The following is a 24,804-nucleotide window of genomic DNA, read 5'->3' on the forward strand; positions in this document are numbered from 1 at the left end:
AGGAAAAAGTGACTTCCCCTTTGTAAAAATCAGTGAGGTTTTGCAGTGCCAGGAGGGCCTGAGTTTCAGCATACATATCTACTATGTAGATCTTGAGACAGCCATGGGGGGAAAAAAAAACACAAGAAGACCAATGAAGTGTGGGTGGTAAGGACGCTTGATTAGAAAGGTTCCTATCTTTACAGTCATTGCATAGGAAATCCCAGGCACCTCAAATGGTGCTAGGGGATTGGGGTAGGGAGAGATTTCCAGTAACATATTCCAAACATTTAAAAAAACTTATTTTATGTCAACATATTGTAAGAGCAGCTGCTCCATGTTTTAGATATTTCCAAAAGTTGAGGGGAGAGGGAGAGGGAAACGGCAACGCTTTGTGAAATCCACTGCTTGTGTTTTAAATATTGTACTATACTATGTTCTATTGCAGAGGTTGTTTTCTGGCTGCTCAGGTTGAATTTGGCCTTGCAGTCATATTTTGCTGACACGGTATTTTTTACAAATTGAAAATAGTTGTCAGTTTTTAAGCAGAAGAAATTTCTCAATAAAATTGGGATGTGAGGCTTTTTTAAAAACTGGAAAATGTGGCAATATTGAGCTCATGCTCCCTTATGGTAATAATCAATGGAGCTGAATAAAGGCACCTTCTTTGTTTTTTTTAATTGGAGTATAATTGACTTTCAATGTTGTGTTAGTTTCAGGTATATGGCAAAGTGATTCAGTTATATATATATATTCTTTCATATATATATATATATATATATATATATATATATATATTCTTTTCCTTTATAGGTAATTACAAGATATTGAATATAGTTCTCCGTGCTATACAATAGGTCCTTGTTGTTTATCTATTTTATATATAGTAGTGTGTATGTTAATCCCAAACTTCTAATTTATCCTCCTCACACCCTCTTCCCCTGTGGTAACCATACATTTTTTTGTTTTTGTTCTGAGTCTGTTTTAATTTTGTAAATAGCTCATTTGTATCACTTTTTAGATTCCACATATAAGTGATACCATATGATCCTTGTCTTTCTCTGTGAAGGCAGACTCTTTGCGACGGAGCCTCTACTCTTCAGGCCACCGCAATTCCCAGTTCCCCCTAGCCTGCCTCATTTACGTTACCTGCCTGCTTCTATTGGCATTTGACTTGACTACCTCTGCTAGATTTCCAACAGGGACTGTTTTTCCCCACGAGGACCTAGTGTATTGCTGATAGAGTATGTGCTCGATAAAGATTCGTTGAATAATGAATGAGTGAATGAATTGATCCTACTCAGGGTTCACTACAGTCTGACGTCAGTGATCATCCTCAGGCTAGAATAAGTTATGGACCAGTGTTTTGATCTTCCCGCCTGGACCTCTGCTTCCAGCCAGGAGACAGGTGAACCACTGAAGCCGGATGTCATGAATCCATCACCAGGGAGGCGGCTTTTGCAGTTATTCAGGATGAGTTTGTGGGACTTGGTGCTGCTCTTCATTTTTATTAAAACTTTATTTTCTGACAGCCTACAGTCCTGTATTTAGGGTCTGACCTAAGTGATTTCTCGGACCGAGGCCTTTCTGTTTGTGTGTCTTTGTAAAGCTGCTTTAGATTCTTTGGTCAAAAAAGATAACTTTTGCCTGGTGACCTGATTTTGCTTATCAGCTTATTCAACAATTCTGTGATTTCAGTTATTTCCTCAGGAAACTGTGTTTGATTCCAAATGAAACACTTAAGTGCTTTATCTGCAAGTAACACACAATGTGTCGCAAATGCACGGACTTTAATTTATGAGTCATTTAAGAGAAAGGTCTACTAGAGAAAAACTGGGCTGGAGGGTAGAGGGAGGGAAAGAGTAGACAAGAAAGGAGAGGTTGAGGTTGCTTTGTAGATTCAGCAGAAGGAACCGGGTGGGGATCTTGAAGGAAAAAATTAATCTTGAATTCCACTGGGGTACACAGGCAAAAATTCAAGTGCAAAGCTCTTCTAAGATTGAAAGAAAATCATCCAATCCATGCTTTGGGGTGAAACCTCTGATTCTGGTTTAATATTTTTCGGCCATTCTACTTCGCCCAGTTGTTGAGGATTCTGCTCCTTTTGGTGGAAACAAGGAAGAAATTCCTCTAGAGTTCTGCAGGCTGGTTGGTACTTCATAAGCTAGGAAGGATTTTATAAACTCCTCCCAGAAGGATATAATATATTAAAGAAATAACATTAAAATTTTAGTTGCCTCATTGCTAAGATCTTTTATATCCCTATGTGCTAGGCTTATTATTTCCTGGTAACTAAAAATGGCTCCCTCCATACAATTCATGAAACAAGAAGCATTTCCTCTTCTCACCTTGAGTGTGTATTTCCCCAGTCCTTTTCCAAAGCTTAAAATTTAAGGCAGAGAAAGGCGTTCTTCTCATTTTGAAAGCGTTTATTAAGAGTCTCTGGTGTACTGTACTTACTACCTGGCCAAACAAGAGGCAGATAGTGGTGATTGGAAAGTGATAAAGGGGCACAAGACAATACAGAGAAATCCTACGATGAAATAGCCCCTGATCAAAAAGCCAGTCTTTGGGGGCAAATAAAACTCACATATTTTATTCTTTCAATTCATTCACTCATTCATTTATCGATTTTTCTTTAAACACTTAGTAATTTATACTTAGAAAACTGTAACATGAACAAAATCAAAGACCTAGAACTGACTGGGGAAACAGTGCCTGGTACATAAAAGCATTCAGTAATGGTTAGCTATTATGTTTACTAGAAAATTAAAAAGTTAGTATCACAGGGAGCTTCTACAAGTTAATGAGAAAAAGATAAACACAGAAAATTGAGCAAGGGTTATGAAAAGGCAATTTATAGAGGAGGAAATCCTAATCTTTAATAAACATATAAAAATATGTCCAGCCTCATTAGAGGTCAAGGGAAAACATTGATTTAAACAACAATGAGATATTAGTTTCAGACATCAGGCTGGCAAAATTTTAAAAGGCTAGTGAGGATGGGGAGAAATAGTTGCTACAACTGTGGGAAAAGAAATCTGGTGGAATCTATTAGAAATAAAAGTACACATATCCGAAAGATAGATCAATGGAACAGGATAGAAAGCCCAGAGATAAACCCACGCACATATGGTCACCTTATCTATGACAAAGGAGGCAGAAATGTACAGTGGAGAAAGGACAGCCTATTCAATAAGTGGTGCTGGGAAAACTGGACAGCTACATGTAAAAGAATGAAATTAGATCACTCCCTAACACCATACACAAAAATAAGCTCAAAATGGATTAAAGACCTAAATGTAAGGCCAGAAACTATCAAACTCTTAGAGGAAAACATAGGCAGAACACTCTATGACATAAATCACAGCAAGGTCCTTTTTGACCCACCTCCTAGAGAAATGGAAATAAAAACAAAAGTAAACAAATGGGACCTAATGAAACTTAAAAGCTTTTGCGCAGCAAAGGAAACCATAAAGAAGACCAAAAGACAACCCTCAGAATGGGAGGAAATATTTGCAAATGAAGCAACTGACAAAGGATTAATCTCCAAAATTTATAAGCAGCTCATGCAGCTTAATAACAAAAAAACAAACAACCCAATCCAAAAGTGGGCAGAAGACCTAAATAGACATTTCTCCAAAGAAGATATACAGAGTGCCAACAAACACATGAAAGAATGCTCAACATCACTAATCATTAGAGAAATGCAAATCAAAACTACAATGAGATATCATCTCACACCAGTCAGAATGGCCATCATCAAAAAATCTAGAAACAATAAATGCTGGAGAGGGTGTGGAGAAAAGGGAACCCTCTTACACTGTTGGTGGGAATGTAAATTGATACAGCCACTGTGGAGAACAGTATGGAGGTTCCTTAAAAAGCTACAAATAGAACTACCATATGACCCAGCAATCCCACTACTGGGCATATACCCTGAGAAAACCATAATTCAAAAAGAGTCATGTACCAAAATGTTCATTGCAGCTCTATTTACAATAGCCCAGAGATGGAAACAACCTAAGTGTCCATCATCGGATGAATGGATAAAGAAGATGTGGCACATATATACAATGGAATATTACTCAGCCATAAAAAGAGACGAAATTGAGCTATTTGTAATGAGGTGGATAGACCTAGAGTCTGTCATACAGAGTGAAGTAAGTCAGAAAGAGAGAGACAAATACCGTATGCTAACACATATATATGGAATTAAAAAAAAAAATGTCATGAAAAACCTAGGGGTGAAACAGGAATAAAGACACAGACTTACTAGAGAATGGACTTGAGGCTATGGGGAGGGGGAAGGGTAAACGGTGACAAAGCGATAAAGAGGCATGGACATATATACACTACCAAACGTAAGGTAGTTAGCTAGTGGGAAGCAGCCGCATAGCACAGGGAGATCAGCTCGGTGCTTTGTGACCGCCTGGAGGGGTGGATAGGGAGGGTGGGAGGGAGGGAGACGCAAGCGGGAAGAGATATGGGAATATATGTATATATATAACTGATTCATTTATTTGTGAAGCTGAAACTAACATACCATTGTAAAGCAATTATACTCCAATAAAAAAAAAAAAAAAGTACACATATCCACCTTGGGCTATGGTTCATTTTGGCTAGAACTCGGTGAGTGGGTGTTTGTGGGGAAAAGTACACAGGGTGAGACCTGGGTATGTGGTGGGGAGCTTGTATCTGCAGGGGGAACCCCTGGCAGAATTTTACCTGGGGAGTGGAACGATGAGATCTAGGAGGTGATGAAGATCAGATGTAGTGCTTCAGAAGGATGCTCTGGCTGCAGTGCAGGAAGAGTGATGGATAGTCACAGGGCTGGAGACAGGGAGATGAGTAAATGGCTGTGAAGAGAAGTCTGATGCAAGAAAATGAGGGTCTGGCACTAGGGCAGTGGCTGGAGAGGAGTGGGTACTATCAAAGCAAGCCCTCAGGATGCGAAATCGACAGGCCACCTACATGAATACTCAAGATCGGGGTGGTACAATGCAGGTGCCTCAGGAGGCAGAGGTGAGAACAGACTGCAGAGACCAGGACACAAGACTGCCCTAGACCAAACGGTGAAATAGCTCAAATGTACATTAAGCTCTTCCTCTTACCTTTTGGTCTGAGCCCTCATGCCATCCTGGATTACCCAGAACTCTTGACCACAGGGCCTCCCACTGGCAGTGCTGCAGGCTTCAGAAGGCTCTAGGCATTAAGCTGTGAGCCACTGGAGGGCAGGGATTGCAACCCATTCATTACTGTGTCCCACCCTCTAGCCTGTCTGTCACATTGTAGGTACTTAATAAGTATTTTCTTATTTTGTGCTTTCAATTAGTTATTAAGAGGATAATTAAGTCAGTCATACCAAAATACGCAAGATAGCAACTTAACATGTGACCTTCCTAGAGTCAGTTGTTAACCCAAAGGAATGTATTAGTGATGGTGAAATTTCTGGGAGATGGAGAGCTTTTGGAATCTGTATCTTCCTGTCAAATCACACAACACAGGCTATCACCTAGATAAACTGTATTAACCTGGAATGGCAGGAGAAAGTCCCGATGCCATGGCTGGTTATGAGAATCCAATGAAATAATATACGAAAAAAAGTTTAGAAGACGGTAAAGTAGATCAGAGATTGAAGTTCTGTCACAATCCAATTCCTGCTCTACACAAAGTCACATATGGAATGGCAGAATCTGGGTATATTTGAGGGCTTTGATTTAGTTACATCAATCCGTGGTACCCAAACACGAAAGTTTACGTTAAGAGCTCTCTAGCTTGGTCTACAATTTCGTATTGTCGCTGCTTTGGGCTCTCCACAATCCAAACTTGCCCTGGGATGATGAATTACTCATCTGATTCCACTGACTGTCTCTTTATTTACCCCTTAGTGTGTTCCCAGCTCCACTGGGACCAGCGATGGGTCTCCTCTGGGTCGATACTGGTGTGTGTTAGTCTTTTCCCTGTGAGCAATAGAACCAACTCCTGGCGGGCAAAGGCCTGTTCTCATTAGTGTGTATTCTACAAGGCACACAGTGGGAACTCAGTAAACGTTTGCAGATTTCAATTAGAATAAACCATGGAAAAGGGGAGACTTTCAGCATCCTCTGATTAGGTTGAAAGGGAGCTGTATCTAGAGATAGAGCAGATCTGTTGCTGGTCCCCAGAGAGGCCAGGCTCTTGCCTGCAAGGTACTCCACTTTTATATACCTCATTTATGTCACCCTACTCACAAACAACTTCCTTGGTGGTCAATAACCACAACGATATCATAATGTAGCCATTTATTGTTTATGGGTCAAGCAGTATGCCTAGCGTTCTTTGTATATATTAATTTTATTCTCACAACAACCCAGCAAGAGGAACTATTATTCTTGTTTGATCACTGAGTTAATACCAGAAAGGTTAGAAGACTTGCCCAAGGTCACTGGACTAGTAAGTGATGGAGTCTTTTGGTCTCTAAATAAAACCTGTGCTTGAGTCACAGCAAGGAGCCGTTCGTTTGCTTCTTCCCATCCCCATCCTCACTCACATTTATTTATCAGCGCGCCAGGCAGTTTCCTTGATGCTGGGAAGGTAAAGAAGTGTAAGCAAATCATTTATAGTAAAGTGTGCTTAGTGCTCAGATAAAGCAATGTAGAAAGTGCTATGGAAACCAAGGTAGAGATACCGAAATCAGACTGGGGTGGGGAGTAGGGCAGTCTTCTCAGAGGAAGAGATCCATGAATATAGTTCCGAAAATAGTAGGAGTGTTATACTGGAGAAGGGAGACAAGGCTTGTTTGGGGAACTGCTGAGCATTGGGTTTAAATCCTGATTTATTTATGCACTAGCTCTGGGATCTTGAAAAAGTTACTTAAACTTTTTGAGTCTCAATATGTTCATCTTAAAATGAGGCAATGATTTGTCTTATGCAGGGCTCTGGTGAAAGCCAATGGGAAAACATAGGTAGAACACCTGGCTTATTGCCTGGTGTGCAGAAGGTGTTTGTAAATGGCAGTGATGGGGGATACTTTTTATCAACGTGATCGAAGGAGGAGGCTTGTGTAGAGCCCCTGGACAGGCGAGACTGGTGAGGGGGCTACTGAGCAACCAGAGGCAGAAATGATGAAGCCTGGACTCAGGCAACAGGTGTGGGGAAGGAGAATAGGGGCAGATTTGAGAGAGATTTCAGAGGTTGTAGGTGAAATAGGAATAATCTGGTGACTGTTTGGCTAGATTATGAATTGAGCGAGAGGGAGGAGACTTCTCCCAAGTTACTGGCTCAAGTGCAAGGGTGGGGACAGCAGAATAGGGAGAAAAGATTTTAGCGCATCCACTGTTTAGAGCCTACCACCCTTTAGGGTCAGGAGAGTCTTAAACCCAGTCACTTGGCATTTACACAGTGACTATGAGAAGGGGCTCAGCATGACATAGGGGTTGGGAGGAAGATGGTGCTGCACATTTCTAACCCTTAACCTCACGTCCCAGTTAAAATCTGTGATCTTGAAGAAATGTTAGCATGTTGAGACGGTAATCCCAAAATTACTTGAGATGACATTGTTTCCTTAGTTATAAAGCATCTTTTACTCTCAGGAAGATTCAGAATTCAATACAGAGACAAACTTAGGACATCAATAATTTTTGTCTTAAGGGACCTGTGCATATTTCGTACTTTAAGTGTTTGTTATATTTAAGGGAACTGAGCCTGTTAGAGTCAACAAGTAACCTTGCTTCCTATATAAATTTATAATTGAATAATTAATTTAAACTTGTGACTTTAAGTTGGAAAATATAAGGATATGTTAGTAAGTCTAAAAACAGGATTAGAAATCTTAAAACATTTAAAAAATATGCTTAATAGCCATGTATGAGTAATTTAGGTTCTTAAAAAGGGTTGGCTTGTTCTTTAGAGAGTTGAAATACTTAAGATAGAAATAAAATGTAAAAACTCTGTTTAAAATGTTTGAGGGTTTCTTTTTATGAACTCAGTTTGTATATTAATTTAATACATTAATCAAACCTTCCTTAAAAGTGCCTGTTAAAATTTGTTAGTTGTATGAACAGAATAATAATATTTGTAAGTGAACTAAAAGCTCAGAAAAGACCTAGACTTTCCATATTTAATTTTAATACATAACTTATCAAAAAATGAAGTTCCTCAATAATCTTTTCTATTTACAAAAGCCTCTCAAGGCACCAAAAAACACCAGTAACACATTGACATGATGTATGCCTAAATTAAAAAGAATATTATATAGGGTTTCTCAGATAATATATTTATATTGTATACAAAAATATTTCTATATATAAATATATATTAAATATATTATAAATACTATATAGAGAGATATAAATAAATATATAAAAATAAATATAAACATATTTATATTTACTATATTACTAATAATGTATTCTTCTGTACATAATAATATAGTCCAAATATATATTTGTGTGCATATGTTTGTGTATTCCTTTTTCCTCTCATAGGAGAAGCAATGGTATGCAAACATTGCACACTAAGGGTTGGATGGTCTTGTCTGAAAGCTGTTTGCCACAGCTCTGATATCCAGTAACCTAAGTAGAGAACAAAGGGGTTTTGCTCCATGAAGCTTAATTGCCTGCTGAATAAATAAATAAATAGATGAAGTGCTGCAGGCGTCAAATGAAGGTAAATATTGACCTGACACCATATGTTTCCTGGCGTGCCAGCTGAAGTGTGCTGGCAGGTTTGATCAGTCAGGGGGCTCGCCAGCCCAGCAAGCAGGGGCCTCGGTCATTCAGAAGCACAGTCTGGGAAGAGACTGAAATATCAACAAGGCTCTCCTGTTGGTACCTTAATCCACCCCCACGCCCAATTCTTTCACCAAAGTCCACTTGCGAAAGCTGAAATCCAGAAAAGGAAAAATAGGATGGATATCGATTGCCTAACCTCAAGATGGTCCCATGGGAGGCTTTGTTAAATCAGACTGAGGAGAAGCATACCTTTGTTTTATTTCACCTTTACTTTAAAAAGGAGGAATTATTCGATTGGGTCGGACCCATGAGTGCGTAGGCAACTACGGCACGCCCGCGTGGAACAGACCCCCTCTCCCCACAACACCACTGGCTGGGGGAGTACTATCACCTCTCTGAGCCCCCGTTTACTCAGCCTCACGATGAGGATAATACTGGCCCTGTCTTTGTCACAGGGTTTAGAACCTCAAGTGAGGTTAATTATACAACAGGCCTGGGGAAAAGGGCTGTGGATTTTAAAAAGCTAGTTACAATGATTTCTGAGTAACAAGAAGTAACTCTGGAGTATCTCCTCACCCACCTTTGCTTTCTGCCCCCGTTCCCGTTTCTCAAGCCCAGAGTGGCCAAAGGAGGGGCAAGGCTAGTCAGGCTGCTGCTGCAGGTGGCCATGGTGACTTCTACAGAGGAAGAAATTCCTTCTTTTCTCCTATTTTTTTCTGAATTAATTAAGAAGTCTGAGTAATAGATTTTCAAAGAAATGGAATTTACAAATTTTAAGGATATACAGAATCAGAGAAGTTAAATATTTTCCTTCAATAATAGACAAAACTTATTTTCAAGGAGTGGCATAGAGCACATAAGTAAGTGGTCCTTAAAAAAAAAGGTGTGTAGATTGTTTATTTAGTTCTTTGCTATTCTATACAGTTAGAAACATGGCTGTGGGTTTCACACAGGATTACATTTGGCCACCTGTAACAAAACGGCAAAACAATCCCCCAAAAACAAACAACGGGGGTTTGAACAGGTGGACATTTCTTTCTTCCTTTCTCATAAAAAAGCCAAGACAGGCTGCCCCAGGCTAGTGTGGTGCTTCCACGTGTGCTGGCTATAGGCTCCTTTCTTGTTCCCTGCCATTGTCTTGACCAGGTTTTTTGAGTTCCAGCCATCCCATTCAAATGCCAGCCGCCAGCAGGGATGACAGATGTTGTACGTCTCCTTTCTTCTTGTTAAAGACTTTTAGGAAGACTTTTAAAAGGCTCTCAGGAAGTACCATTGAATACTTAACACTTATACCTCACCGGCCAGGTCTGAGCCACATGGATATATCTACTAGCAAGGGAATTTGGGGAAAATGCCCAGTTAAAAACTGGGGTTTAATTTCAGAGGCAGATTATATGCCATATTTTGCTTTGATATATAGGTAAGGGGAAGGTAAACTTTAACCTCAAGATATCATAAACTGCAAAATCAGAAGTATCTTTTGGATAAATACTCAGGCAATACTCTTCCTACCTAACTCTAATCCACTGCAGCCACGCATACTACTTTTTTGGAGTAGAGACTAAATGGATTCATTAAAAGCTGGGGATACATATGATGTGCCAGGCAGTACTTTGGGTGTTACAGGTAAGAAGCAGAATAAGGTGCAGCCTCTGCCTTCAAGCAGCTCATAGTCTAATAGGGAAGACAGATCCATAAAAACATTTATAGGGCTTCCCTGGTGGCGCAGTGGTTGAGAGTCCGCCTGCCAATGCAGGGGACACGGGTTCGTGCCCCGGTCTGGGAAGAACCCACATGCCGCGGAGCGGCTGGGCCCGTGAGCCATGGCTGCTGAGCCTGCGTGTCCGGAGCCTGTGCTCCGCAACGGGAGAGGCCACAACAGTGAGAGGCGCGCATACCGCAGAAACAAACAAAAAAAACCACATTTATAATTATAATACTAGAGTCAAAAATAATCTACTCAACCCCCCAAATTCACATAATGATCTTCTAGAGTCTTATTTTCACTTCTGTCTTATACAATAGCGATCTAACTAAAGGAAGATGAATGCTTGCTAAGAACTATCATTCTGTGAGACTGCAAACTCCATGAGGGCAGAAACCATGTGCAGTTTGCTCATTGCTAAGTCTGTTACACAGTGGGTTGTCAATGTCATGACTGAGTAGTAAAATGAATGGAAATATGTGAGGGAAAGGGGAGTCTGAGTACCACTTTTTAAATGTATAATTCATACAACATAGAAACTTGGTACATGAAAATAGATATTTGTCAAAGATATAAGGCAAAGGATCATTATTTACCTTGAACACATGGCCCTCATTTCCAAATATGATTTGGCAAACAAACCTGTGTATTTAAACCATGATTTGGATAGTAGACATTTGTCGGTTACTCCTACCTGCTTTCTATGCTTCAAATGCCCAATCATTCCTTTTCAGTGCCCCTATTTGGGGATCCATGTGATTCCAGAGAAGCAAATGCTGCCTATCACTCGGGAGGTGGCTTCTGACCTAGGCTAAGCCTTTCAGTACATTGTCCCTCTAGCCACAGTGATTGTTTCAGGGATGAACAACACCATCATCATCACCACCACCACCACAACCATCACCATCACTGTCATCCTCATCATCATCACCATCGTCATCAAAAATACTTTCATAGGATGTACTAAGTGCCAGGCACTGTTCTAATGACTGTGTTAGTCCATTTAACCCTCACAACAACCGCATGAGGTAGGTGCTATTATAACCACCTCTTTGTGCTGCTCTGAGGCTCAGAGCTTGTAAAGAGTGAGCTGGGTTGGATTCTGAACTCAGGTAGTTTGGCTCTGGAATCTATGCTCCTAATAACTCCATTGAACTGCGTGTGACTCAAGCTGGTCCATCAGAGTGAACCCTGGGCCTCCAACTAAGAAAGTTAGGATGGTTTACACCCTTTTCTCTGTGTGGTGTGGACAACAGATGTGAGTATTGGAATTACTCCAGAATCTGATTGCTTCAAGAGAAAACAGGCTGAGTTAAAAAGACCAATACATGGAGGTGGTATAGGTAAAAGGTCACAGGGAATCAGAGTGAGTTCTTGGATGATGCTTGAAATTTGTAGTCAGCAAGGCAATAAACTCTCTTTTAAAGATTGGTTTAAGTTGGGTTTTCAAAAGCATCCTCCTATCATTTGATTTACAAAAAAATTACACACATGCATTTTTTCTTGTATACATGTTACATGAAAATACTTATATCTGTGTCCTTCACTTATATTTACCAATGAGCATCGTATAAATACAGAGACATTGGTAACATTAATCAATTATTTTAGCAGAAAAGAGTAGTATAAACATAATCCTAATTATCATCATACTTTGTTAGTTTTCAAGATGACATTTTTCCCCACATGTTAGTATTTCTGAAATTGGGATATCTCTCATAATTGATAGTGTCATCAATTAATTCTTTCTTTCTTGGTGGTAAAAAAATAAGTTACTAATGGAATCAGTGGCATCTTAGAGTCAATGAAATATAATAATTTGATTATGGTTGGATATATACCCCTTCTTAAATATTGCTTTATCTTACCTACAACCTGGACTTACCTACAACCTGGACTAAGCATATTCACTATTCATATACACTATTGATATATATAGTATATGTATACACAGCAAAGCTTAACTTCATATTTTCCTAGAGTTTTGGGTGATGTTATATTGCAAGTAAAGAGAAATTATAAATGAAAAAATTAACAAATTAAGACTTAAGGAGAGGGGTATCTCCTTAAGAGATGGTGGAGTAGGAGGACATGGAACTCACCTCCCCCCACAAACATATAAAAAAAATCTACATATGGAACACTGTCATGGAAAACTAACTGGAAACTGGTAGAAGAACTCCTATACAACAAAAGCTACAAGAAAGATCTCAATGCAACTGGGTAAGATGGAAAAAAAAAGGCATCAGGTCAGGACCTGTGTCTCTAGGAAGGATCTATAAAAAGCAGAAGGTCCACATGGGTGGACCCTTACCCTGGGGACTGAGCAGGATAAGCTATAAACTGGAGGTCCCAGTCCGGGTGTCATGCACAGAGACAGCCCCCTTGCCTGCTGGGAAATCTGCTGAGACAGATAGTAGGGCTGGAGAAGCTGAGGCTCTACTGAAGAGGAGCGCATGTGTGCTGGCCTGCTAAAAATCAGGGCAGAGACAGCCTTGCACTGGCAGCTTCAACCTTGTGATACCTACCTGACACTATATCCCTCAAAACCAGAATACACATTCTTTTTTTTTTTTTTTTTTTTTTGCTGTACGCGGGCCTCTCACTGTTGTGGCCTCTCCCATTGCAGAGCACAAGCTCCAGATGCGCAGGCTCAGCGGCCATGGCTCACGGGCCCAGCCGCTCTGAAGCATGTGGGATCTTCCTGGATCGGGGCACGAACCCATGTCCCCTGCATCGGCAGGCGGACTCTCAACCACTGCGCCACCAGGGAAGCCCTAGAATACACATTCTTTTCAAGCATGCATAGAACGTTCTCTAGGACAGACCACATACTAGGTCACAAAACAAGCCTCAACAAATTTAAGAGGATAGAAATCATTTTAAGCATCTTTTCTGACCACAAATATATGAAACTAGAAATCAACCACAGAAAGAAAAATGGGAAAAGATGAACACATGGAGACTAAACAACATGCTACTAAAAAAAAGTAATGGGTCAATGATGAAATCAAAAAAGAAATTAGAAAATACCTCAAGACAAATGGAAATGAAAAAAAACCCCACAAAATTGATGAGATACAGGAAAAGCAGTTACAAGAGGGAAGTTCATAGTGATACAGGCCTTCCTCAAGAAATAAGAAAAATCTCAAATAAACAACCTAAACCACCGCCTAAAATAATTAGAAAAAGAACAAACAAAACCCAAAGTCAGAAGAAGGAAGGATATAATAAAGATCAAAGAAGAAATAAATGAAATAGAGATTAAAAAAAATAGAAAAGATCAATAAAACCAACAGCTATTTTTTTGAAAGATAAACAAAATTGACAAACTTCTAGCCAGGCTCACTAAGAAGATAAGAGAGAGGACCCAAATAAACAAAATGAGAAATGAAAGAGGAGACATAACAACAGATACTACAGAAACACAAAAAAATCATAAGAGAATACTAAGAACAGTTATATGCCAACAAATTGGACAACCTAGAAGAAATGGACAAATTTCTAGAAACATACAGCTTGCCAAAACTGAATCGAGAAAAAACAGATAATTTGAACAGACTGATCACTAGTAAAATAGAATTTGTAAAAGCAAAACAAAAACAAAAACAACTCTGTGCAAGCAAAAGTCCAGGACTAGATGGCTTCACTGGGGAATTCTGCCAAACATACAAGGAAGAACTTATATCTATCCTTCTCAAACTATTTCAAAAAACTGAAGAGGAGGGAACACTCCCAAATTCATTCGATGAAGCCACCATCACCCTGATACCAAAACCATACAAAGACATTACAAAAAAAGAAAATTACAGGCCAATACCTTTATGACTATAGATGCAAAAATCCTCAACAAAGTATTAGCAAACCAAGTCCAACAATGCATGGAAAGCATCATACATCATGATCAAGTTGGATTCATTCCTGGGATGCAAGGATGGTTCAACATATGCAAATCAATCAATGTGATACACCACATTAACAAAAGTAAAGGTAAAACCACATGATCATCTAAAGAGATGAAGAAAAAGCATTTGAAAAAATTCAGTATCCCTTCCTGAAAAAAAGTCTCCCCCAAGTGGATATAGAGGGAACATATATCAACATAATAAAAGCCATTTATGACAAACTCACAGCCAACATAATACTCAAGGGTGAACAGCTGAAAGCCTTCCCACTAAATTGAGGAACAAAACAAGGATGTCCACTCACACCATTTCTATTCAACAAGTATTGGAAGCCACAGCAATCAGACAAGAAAAGGAAATAAAAGGTTTACAAATTGGAAGGGAAGAGGTAAGACTGTCACTATTTGCAGATGACATGATACACTATATGGATAACCCTGAGGTCTCCACATGAAAACTATTAGAACTAATAAATAAATTCAGAAAGGTATCAGGATACAAGATTAATGTACAGAGGGCTGTTGCATTTCTTTACACTAATAATGAACTATCATAAAGAGAAATTAAAAACATAAACCATTTAAAATCATGTTGGGAATTCCCTGGCAATACAGTGGTTAGGACTCCATGCTCTCACTGCTGACAGCCTGGGTACAATCCCTGGTCGGGGAACTAAGATCCCACAAGATGTATGGTGAGACCAAAAGTAAATAAATAAATAAAAGTCAAGTAAAAAAAAATTCGTAGGAATAAACTTAACCAAAAGTGTGAAAGACCTACATGCCGAAAACTACAAAACACTGATAAAAGAAACTGATGATTCAAAGAAATGAAAAGATAACCCATGCTCTTGGATTGGAAGAATTAATATTGTTAAAATGGCCATACTACCCAAAACAATCTACAGATTTAATGCAATCAAAATAACCATGACATTTTTCATAGAACTAGAACAAACAATCCTCAAATTTATATGCAACCAAAAAGGGCCCAGAATTGCCAAAGCAATCCTGAAGAAAAAGAACAAAGCTGGAGGCATAAGACTTCCACACCTCCAAACAGCATGATATTGGCACAAAAACAGACATATAGATCAAGTGAACAGAATGGAGAGCCCAGAAATAAACCCACACACCTACAGCCAATTAATCTATAACAAAGGAGGCAGGAATATACAATGGAGAAAAGACAGTCTCTTCAACAAGTGGTTTTGGGAAAGCTGTACAGCTACATTTAAATCAATGAAATTAGAATACTCCCTCACACCATAAACAAAAATAAACTCAAAATGGTTTAAAGACCTAAATATAATACATGAAACCATAAAAATCCTAGAAAAGAACGTTGGCAAAACATTCCTGGATATAAATCGTAGCAATATTTTTTTAGATCAGTCTCCCAAGGCAAAAGAAGTAAATGCAAAAATAAACAAATGGGACCTAATTAAACTTAAAGCTTTTGCACAACAAAAGAAACCATCAACAAGAGAAAAGACAACCTACAGACTGGGAGAAAATACATGCAAATGATGTGACCGACATGGGGTTATTTTCCAAAATATTAAAACAGCTCATATAACTCAGTATCAAAAAACAAACAACCCAATCAAAAAATGGGCAGAAAACCTAAATAGACATTTTTTTTTCAAAGACAACATGCATATGGCCAACAGGTATAGGAAAAGATGCTCAGCATCACTAATTAATAGAGAAATGCAAATCGAAACTTCAATGAGGCAACACCTCACACTGGTCAGAATGGTTATCATCAAGAAATCTATAAATAATAAATGCTGGAGTGGGTGTGCAGAAAAGGGAACCTTTCTACACTGTTGGTGGGAATGTAAATTGGTGCAGCCACAATGGAAAACAGTATGGAGGTTCCTTAAAAAACTAAAAATAGAGCTACCATTTGATCCAGCAATCCCATTCCTGGGTATATATTCAGAAAGGATGAGAACCAATTCAAAAAATACATGCACCCCAATGTTCATAGCAGCACTATTTACAGTAGTCAAGACATAGAAACAACCCAAGTGCCCATCACTAGACAATTGGTTTAAGAAGATGTGAAATACACACACACACACACACACACACACACACACACACACAATGCACTACTACTCAGCCATAAAAAAATGAAATATTGCCATTTGCAGCAACACGGATGGACCTAGAGAATATTATACTTAGTGAAGTAAATCAGACAAAGACAAATTCTATATGATATCACTTATATGTGGAACCTAAAAACTAATACAAATGAATCTATATATAAAACAGAAACAGACTCACAGACATAGAAAACAAACTTATGGTTATCAAAGGGGAGAGGGAGGAAGGAAGGGACAAAGTAGGAGCATGGGATTAACAAATACAAACTACCATACATAAATAGATAAACAACAAGGATTTACTGTATAGCACAGGGAATTATATTCAATATATTGTAATAACCTATAATGGAAAATAATGTCAAAAAACATATAATCAAATCACTTTGCTGTTCACCTGAAACTAACATAATATTGTAAATCAACTATACTTCAATTAAAAAAAACAGAATTAAGGGGCAGTAGTCCTGTGGTTAAATCCAACTCTGTCAAGAGTTAAACATTTCATCTCTTTGTGTCTCAATACATTCATCCGTAAAATAATTAAAAGTTAGGATTAGGTTATCATTAAAATTCTTTCCAGATTTCACATGCCATAGGTCCTACGTAATTATATTGCTTGCTGCTGTTTTATAATATTACCAACAACAACTCCAATCATAATATCAATAAAGCATCCCTTAAACCCAGATTAAATGACTTATTAGGGACTTACCTGGTGGCGCAGTGGTTAAGAATCTGCTTGCCAATGCAGGGGACACGGGTTTGATCCCTGGTCCGGGAAGATCCTACATGCTGCGGAGCAACTAAGCCCATGAGCCACAACTACTGAGCCCGCACATCGCAACTACTGAAGCTCACGCGCCTAGAGCCTATGCTCTGCAACAAGAGAAGCCACCACAATGAGAAGCCCACGCACCGCAAAGAAGTGTAGCCAATGCTCGCTGCAGCTAGAGAAAGCCCATGCTCAGCAACAAAGACCCAACGCAGCCAAAAACAAAACAAAACAAAAAACACTTATTAGAGATTAATCCTCATCTTGGGGAACTCAACCAAGCTTTCTAAAGGAACAGATTATTGTAACTCTTTTATCAGTATCATCTTAGATATCAGCTCAAATGCTACTTCTAATAGTATTTGGTATTTATTTAATATACCTTGACCGTAAACTCTGGTCTGTAAGTTTGCACAAAGAAAGCCTGAAGTTTTCACCACTGCCCTAATTGCTCATTCAGGTTACTTTCTACAGAAAATAAGGGGATACCTCACAACACTTCTGAGATCCAGGCGACAGCCACAAAATCCAGTAATACACAAGGCAATGAGAAGCCTCAAGGGTAAAGTGCACATTTCAATATATGACAAAGGTTTTATGCTTACTCCAACTCTTTATTACCACATCAGTAAAAGCTGCTTTTGGTTGAGAATATAGATAGCTGGCAAAGTAAGAGTTTTTTGGGAAGGGAATCAAGTCCAGTTGAGGGTGCTCAAAAGAAATGTGCAGGTAGCATGCCACAACTGGAGCCTGTACAAGTGATCTCATTCATTCATTCAACACATATTTATTGAGAGTTTACTGTCAGTTAAGTACTGTGACCGGTGCTTGGGACATAACAGTGAACAAGCCAAACATGGCCCAGAGTTGAGGAACGACAGTCTAGTAAGAGGGTGGTAATAATGCAGATTAGACTGGGACCCAACCCAGACCCAGGAGTCAAAGGAGTTTCCTGGAGGAGGGAGGGCAAAGTGGATATCTGAGCAGAGAGTGGACTTACTGAGCTGAAAATGGGGCAGTGGGTGGAGATTTTGAAAGAGGAGGATTTTAGGAAGATGAAGGTTTTAAGCTAAGAAAACGGCTCATATGGTGAAAGGGGATGAGGACTGAGGGGCTGAAAGTCAGTGATTCCCAGGCCATGCCCTGAGAGCATGTCTGTGTTAGGTGACGTGGTTGCTAATAGAGACCGTGTGATAACTTCTCCCCTTGTTTTGATGTGCTCATTTGGCCTCCTTTTGCTCTTTACTTCACATTTTTATTTTGTAAGATTAATGCTTAACATTAAAAGATTTACCTGGCCTCAGGGGTGATATTCATGGAAGAAAATTCACAAAAATAAATAAAATCATAGAAAATAAAATTCGCTCACAGTTCTACTACAAAGAGATAATCACTGTTATTTTCACATATATAAATCCAATCCTTAATCTATCCGATCCATTTAAAAAGATGAGATCATAAACTATACTTTGTCTTTTTAAAAGTGACTTTAAAATACTTACTTCTGAGGTGACTAAGTAACACATGCACAGAATGAGGCTACAAAACTCCGAATGTGTAAAAAGGAATATGGCAAACGTTGTCTCCATTCTAGTCCTGTCCACCAACCTCCCTCCCTGTAGAAAATGACTGTATTCAGTTTTTCTTGACAATTTCCTAATATCAGAATCAGAAGGTTAGACATGAGTACAGAGGTCATCTACTCCAGATGTTTCTTTGCCAGACGTTACACTGGGTTGTTCCTTTGGGGTAGCACCCTTACAGAAAGAGCAATGTGTCGTTTCTAGAAGAGAGGGGTGGGAAAGCAGCATGCTGGGCATGAATATCAAGAGGCACCATAAGTCCCAGGTCCCTTATTTTATAAATGATGGGACTTCTCTAAGGTCACATGGCTTGTCTGACAAAATCAAAATAATTGCATGTAACTAAAAGCTAAATTCCTTATCCTTTTCCTCAAATTTGTTTAGGTGGATTAATACCTGTATCACTAAATTGATGTTAATAAAGTTAAATTGATATGCTTTATTCAGGGCACAAACCAGAATATATGAACCAGGCAAAATAGTCAACACATTAGCGTCCAGGTTAGGACTTAGAAAAGGCATTCATTCTTAAATGAAGGCCAGTTTCACTAACTGGTAATTTGACAATTATTTCACATAAAGATTGATTTTTATTTTAAACTAATTCATGCTCATTGTAAAAAATCCAAACATTCTTTTAAAAACAAACAAACATGGATGTTTCTGTTTGCACTATTATATAAGCTGCTCTCTTTTTACTTCACTGCTTACCTAAGAGAACTTCCATGTCAGTGCATATACATTACCCTCATCTTTTCTAACAACTGCTGGGTATTCTATTATACACATACATGAAAATTAATTTAATAACTCCCTATTTTGGGGCCCGTGGATTGTTTAAAAAGTTTTAATATTATAAACATGCTGTAGTAAATATCTTTTTACATACATCTGTGTCTATTATTTGATAAGGATAAATTCCTAGAAATTGAATTTCTGTGTCAGAGTGTATGCATATTTAAATTATTGTATTTATGACATATTGCACTTCAGAAAGCCTGAATCAATCTACAATTCCACCAACAATGTATCAAAATACCCATTTAACCCACACTTGCCAATCTTAGGAATCTCAATCCAACAGGCAAAGATGTTAATCTGCTGTTTAAAAAATTCAAAAAATATCCCCAAACGAACTAGACTTATTGACTAGCTCCCCTGCTTCCATTTTTTGCTAGTATATATTTGAACAGATAAGGGGAGACTAGGTATTTCAAAGTCAAGTTTCCAAACCTTTTATACCAAGTATGAACCATACTGATGCATTCACCAACAAGGATTAAAAACTGTGCAAAAGGGACTTCCCTGGTGGTGCAGTGGTTAAGAATCCGCCCACCAATGCAGGGGACATGGGTTAGAGCCCTGGTCCGGGAAGATCCCACATGCCGCAGAGCAACTAAGCCCGTGCACCACAAGTACTGAGCCTGCGCCCTAGAGCCATAACTACTGAGCCCGTGTGCCACAACTACTGAAGCCCGTGTACCTAGACCCTGTGCTCCGAAACAAGAGAAGCCACCACAATGAGAAGCCCCTGCACTGCAACGAAGAGTGGCCCCAGCTCGTTGCAACTAGAGAAAGCCTGCGCAGAGCAATGAAGACCCAACACGAACAAACAAACAAACAAAAAAACCCAAACTGTACAAAATTAGAATTTCCCCTAAACTCCAAAGAACATTTATATGGAGATCACAAGGATGAAGAAACAGCTTAGATAACTATCTTGGGAGATGATTTCCCTTGAAATGTGAGTAACACCTTTGAGGCATTTCAACAAATGGGATCTAAAGCTTCACTACTTAGAAGAGAGGACAGCTGGTTAATGACATTTATATGAAGTGAGTCAGAAGGCAGAATGGGCTTAAAAACTGGATGCGCCTGGGTACATACTATATGAGAAAGAAAAATGAGGAGGGTATCCGAATAGACTAGGCCATAATATGATGAAACTCAAATAGGGATATCTCCCTTCCTTAAAAACTACTCTTTGTGATGTAACCTACTGGGCAAGGTCTTCAATACTCTTTTCTTTGACAGGCATTATTTTGATGGATGAGGTAGAGTAAGAGGGAGGCTGCTGGTAAAGAATGAACTTTCCCCTTTTAAAATACTATTTGTAGGTAATTAGGAACAACTTTTATTATTTTTTTTGAGAGATAAGCTCTAAAGCAGTGGTTCTAAGTGTAGTTCCCAAGCAGCCGCAGCATTCACCTGGGAACTTGTTAGAAATGTAAATTCTCAGGCCCCATTCCAGACCCACTGAATTCAAAGATCTGGGGATGGGGCCAGAATCTGTGTTTTAACAAGTCTTCCTGGTGATTCTACTGCATAGCCTTCAGGTATTTAAGTAATTAACTTATTTATGTCAATGTTTTAAAAGTGTTTTTTCTTTTTTCAAATTAGTTAACTTTCTGAAATTTGGAAAATATAAAATTATAAAAAGATGACATAAGACAGATTGTTTAAACACATCTTAAAGAGAATATGGTGCTTTAAACAGAATGCTGTGTCTGGCATTTTGAAGTGCATGTTTCAGCAAAGGGTAGGGGCCTGTTTTATGTAAAGTGAAACTGCTTCTTCCAGGATGAGATTCCTGCAGTCCTTCACAGATGGTCTACATATTTCCATAAAATTGTATCTACTCTGAATTTGTCATTTGATTCATCTACATGGGCTTATTACGACAAAATGTCATCTTGACCAAAGAAAATACTTTCTTAAAAATCTCTGAAGAGAGATCAAAGGTTTTGACACGAGGCTTTAAATAGACTGTATTATGTTATGCACATGTTGAAAAACTATATGATTTTCCTGGGGACAAAATGTTTGAGTAGTATCTTGTTAATTTGTTTCTCTGTATAGGCAGAGAAAGTTTTCCTCCAAAATCCTGTGGATGGTTATATGTTCAACTTTTTGAGAAACTCTCAAAGTGTTATCCAAAGTGGTTGTTCCATCTTACATTCATACCAGTAGCGTATGAGAACACAAATTGCTCCTCACCCTCACCAACACTTGGTGTGGTGGTATAGTAGCCATTCTATTAGGACTGTAGTGGTATCTTACGGTGATTTGAATTTGCACTTCCCTGATGACAAATAATGTTGAGCATCTTTTCATGTGCTTATTTGCCATTTGTCTATCTTCTAGTCCAATGATTCTATTCTTTTTTATTTCAAAAGAAATAAAAGCACATGTCCACACAAAGACATGGATCCTTGCTATGGACTGAACTGTGTCCCCTCCAAATTTATATGTTGAAGCTCTAACCCCTAAGGTGACTGTATTTGGAGATAGGGCCTATAAGGCGGTAATTAAGGTTAAAAGGATCATAAGGGTGGGGCCCTGACAGAATAGGTTTAGTGTTCTTATGAGAGAAGACACACAGAGCTCATGCTCTCCCCAACAGCTCCCAGCAAAGAGGAGATCATGGGAGCATGCAGTGGGATGGCAGCCACCTGTAAGTCAGGAGAGGAGGTTTCAACAGAAAGGAACCATCCTGATTAGACTTCCAGCATTCAGAACTGTGAGAAAATAAGTGCCTGTTGTTTAAGCCACCCAGTCTATGGCTTTTTGTTTTGGCGGCCGGAGCTCACTAGTATAGTCCTCATAGCAGGATCTGTAATATTTATATTATTTGTAATAGTAAAAAACTAGAAACCACACAAATGAATGGATAAACAAATGGTGGCATACACATGTTCAAAGGAATATTACTGAATAATACAAATGAACAAACGATTGATATACACAGCAACATGGATAAATATCACAATAATTATGCTAAATGAAATAAACCAGACCAAAAGAAAAGAGTTGGCACTATTATGCCATTTATATAAAACTCCAGAAAATGGCGATAACTGATAGTGACGGAAAGAAGGTCTGTGGTTGCTGGGGAGGTGAGGTGTGGTGAGGAATGACAGGGAGAGATTACAAAGGTACCGGAGCAAACTCTAGGGGGTGATGGACAGGTTTACTAGCTTGACTGTGGTGATGGTTTCATGTATGCATAAGTCAAAACTTACAAACTGTATCCTTCAAATATACACAGTTTACTGTGTGCCAGTTATAGTGTTCCTGAACCAAAATTGGGTCTGCTAGCCCACCCAAAGTAAAGCCAATCTCCCGACCGGGTTGTGGTGAATGAAAGTTCAGTGTTTATTGCAAGGCACCCAACATAGGGCCAAGCAAGGAGAACGGGCAGCTCACGGTCACAAAGACCTGAACTCCCTGATGGCTGTCCTGGAAGGGTTTTTAAAGACAAGGTGAGAGAGAGGGTGGATATCCTTCTGAATGGTTGGTGGTGAGGTAACAGGGTGGTGTTTCAGAAGTTAACATCACCAACCTTCTGGTTTGAACTGGTCTGTGGTCTACATGCAGTTAACTCCTTCCACCTGGTGGGATTTTAGCATCTTCAAAACAACTCAAGGATACGGCTCAGAACATTATCTATAAGCCCTTGAGGAGGAACTAAAGGTCCTTTGTTTTATGGCTAAACTATTATTATTTTGTCTTGCTTCACTGTTTTCCTCTGTTTCTGCATTTTCTCACTTCTCTGATTAAATTTTCCCTTTGGAACTTGGGAAAGGCCTAGGAGACTAAAGCTTTTCTATAATATAAACAAGAGGCAAGGGGACATGAGGGTGGGGTCTGTTCCCAGGAAGGCCCCACAGTGTCTTGCTTAGTTTCCATAGCTCAATAGGCTGTTTAACAACAACAACAAAACACCTGTGGAATTCCTATTTTCTCCAGGAAACTCTAATTTTGTGTTAAGTGGATTTTGTTTTCTCCATCCCAATAAAGACATGGAAAAGAAAATGTGTCATCCAGAAAAGGCTGTCATATGTATAGGACTCCATGGCTTTGTACTTTCCCTTGTGAGGAGCCTAGAACAGAATCCCTGCCCCACCCCAAACCCCCAGCCTTTCCATTACCATTGGAGGTAAAGCGAAATAAAATCACAAAATCAAAGAACATAAAACAGGGGGCAGCAAAACTCAAAACTGGCAAGCAAATGATTACACTTGGGCCTTATCTTTTGTTTTTGTAAGCTTAGGTGGCTCTATTGGATATTGTGGTAAAGAATGAAAATCTGTTATGCAATCTTTCAGTCACATTTGGTAATTTGTGTGAGGAATTATATTACAGAAAAGAAAAGCTTCCCCAAGTAAAGACACTAAAATCTAGAATAATAAGATGTCAGCTCACGGGAGGCAAAACTTTGCCAGTGCAACCCAAAGTTGGACACAGAATTTGGTTAGAATTTCGAAACCTGCTTCAATTTCACGGTAAGTTTGAAAGATAAAGCAGGGTTTGATTCTTAGCTTTAGGTAAAGTTCATACCAAACATAGTGGGTTTATCACGCTTTGGGGGTTGTGCTAATTTATGTTTAGATGGGGCTGAGACAACAGGGAAGGAGGCTTTCTACAGAAGGTCCTTTGTGGCAAACCACTATGGGAGGAAATCCCTTCTAAAGTTGCATTGTGCATTTCCATTCTATAATTCTACTGTGCTGTGGATGCCAGGTGTTTTTTTTTTTTTTAAGTAGTAGCGTCCTAGGCTTTAAGCAAATTTTTCGCACTTGGGCTCCGTAGTTTAAAAGTGGTAAAGGAGAGAGCTCAAAACCGTCTGATACTCAAACTCTCGCTCTTTCTAATACTCAATGTAAAGTAGAGAAGATTTCTGGGAGGCCTACCGTCCACCCTGGCCCGCATCCTCCCCGGCCCGCGTCCTCCCCTTGTGTCTCCCATTTCACTTGCATTAACTTGCTCCTGGTTCCCAGCTGAAGTGCACAAACTGCACCTGCTCCGAAGGCCAGCGGGGGCCTTGCCTCACCCGCTGCTCAGCCTCGGTTGCTTGTGCACGGACACGAGTTCCCACCAGGGGGCACTGCAGCCTCAGAGCTATTGTGCCCGCCAATCCTGGACACAGCCGGTCCCGCGGAGGGCGTGGGACTGGGAGCGCGGAAAGCCGGGGTCCGACCCTCGCTGCGCCTGCCTTCCTAGAGCAAGCCTCCAGGTCTCCCCGGG

At 39.4% G+C, this 24,804-nt stretch overlaps 1 long non-coding RNA gene across 1 annotated transcript in view; it reads right to left on the reverse strand.

The window, feature by feature from the left end:
• The window catches only part of LOC141278310 (uncharacterized), a 55,309-nt gene extending 31,683 nt beyond the window's left edge, over positions 1-23,626 (reverse strand). The window contains exon 1 of the long non-coding RNA XR_012330810.1: positions 17,135-23,626. This is a non-coding gene — a long non-coding RNA (uncharacterized lncRNA). The remainder of the gene's footprint in view (positions 1-17,134) is intronic.
• Between the last annotated feature and the right edge of the window lie 1,178 nt (positions 23,627-24,804).

This window comes from Tursiops truncatus, chromosome 3 (assembly GCF_011762595.2).
Source record: "Tursiops truncatus isolate mTurTru1 chromosome 3, mTurTru1.mat.Y, whole genome shotgun sequence".
NCBI lineage: Eukaryota > Metazoa > Chordata > Mammalia > Artiodactyla > Delphinidae > Tursiops > Tursiops truncatus.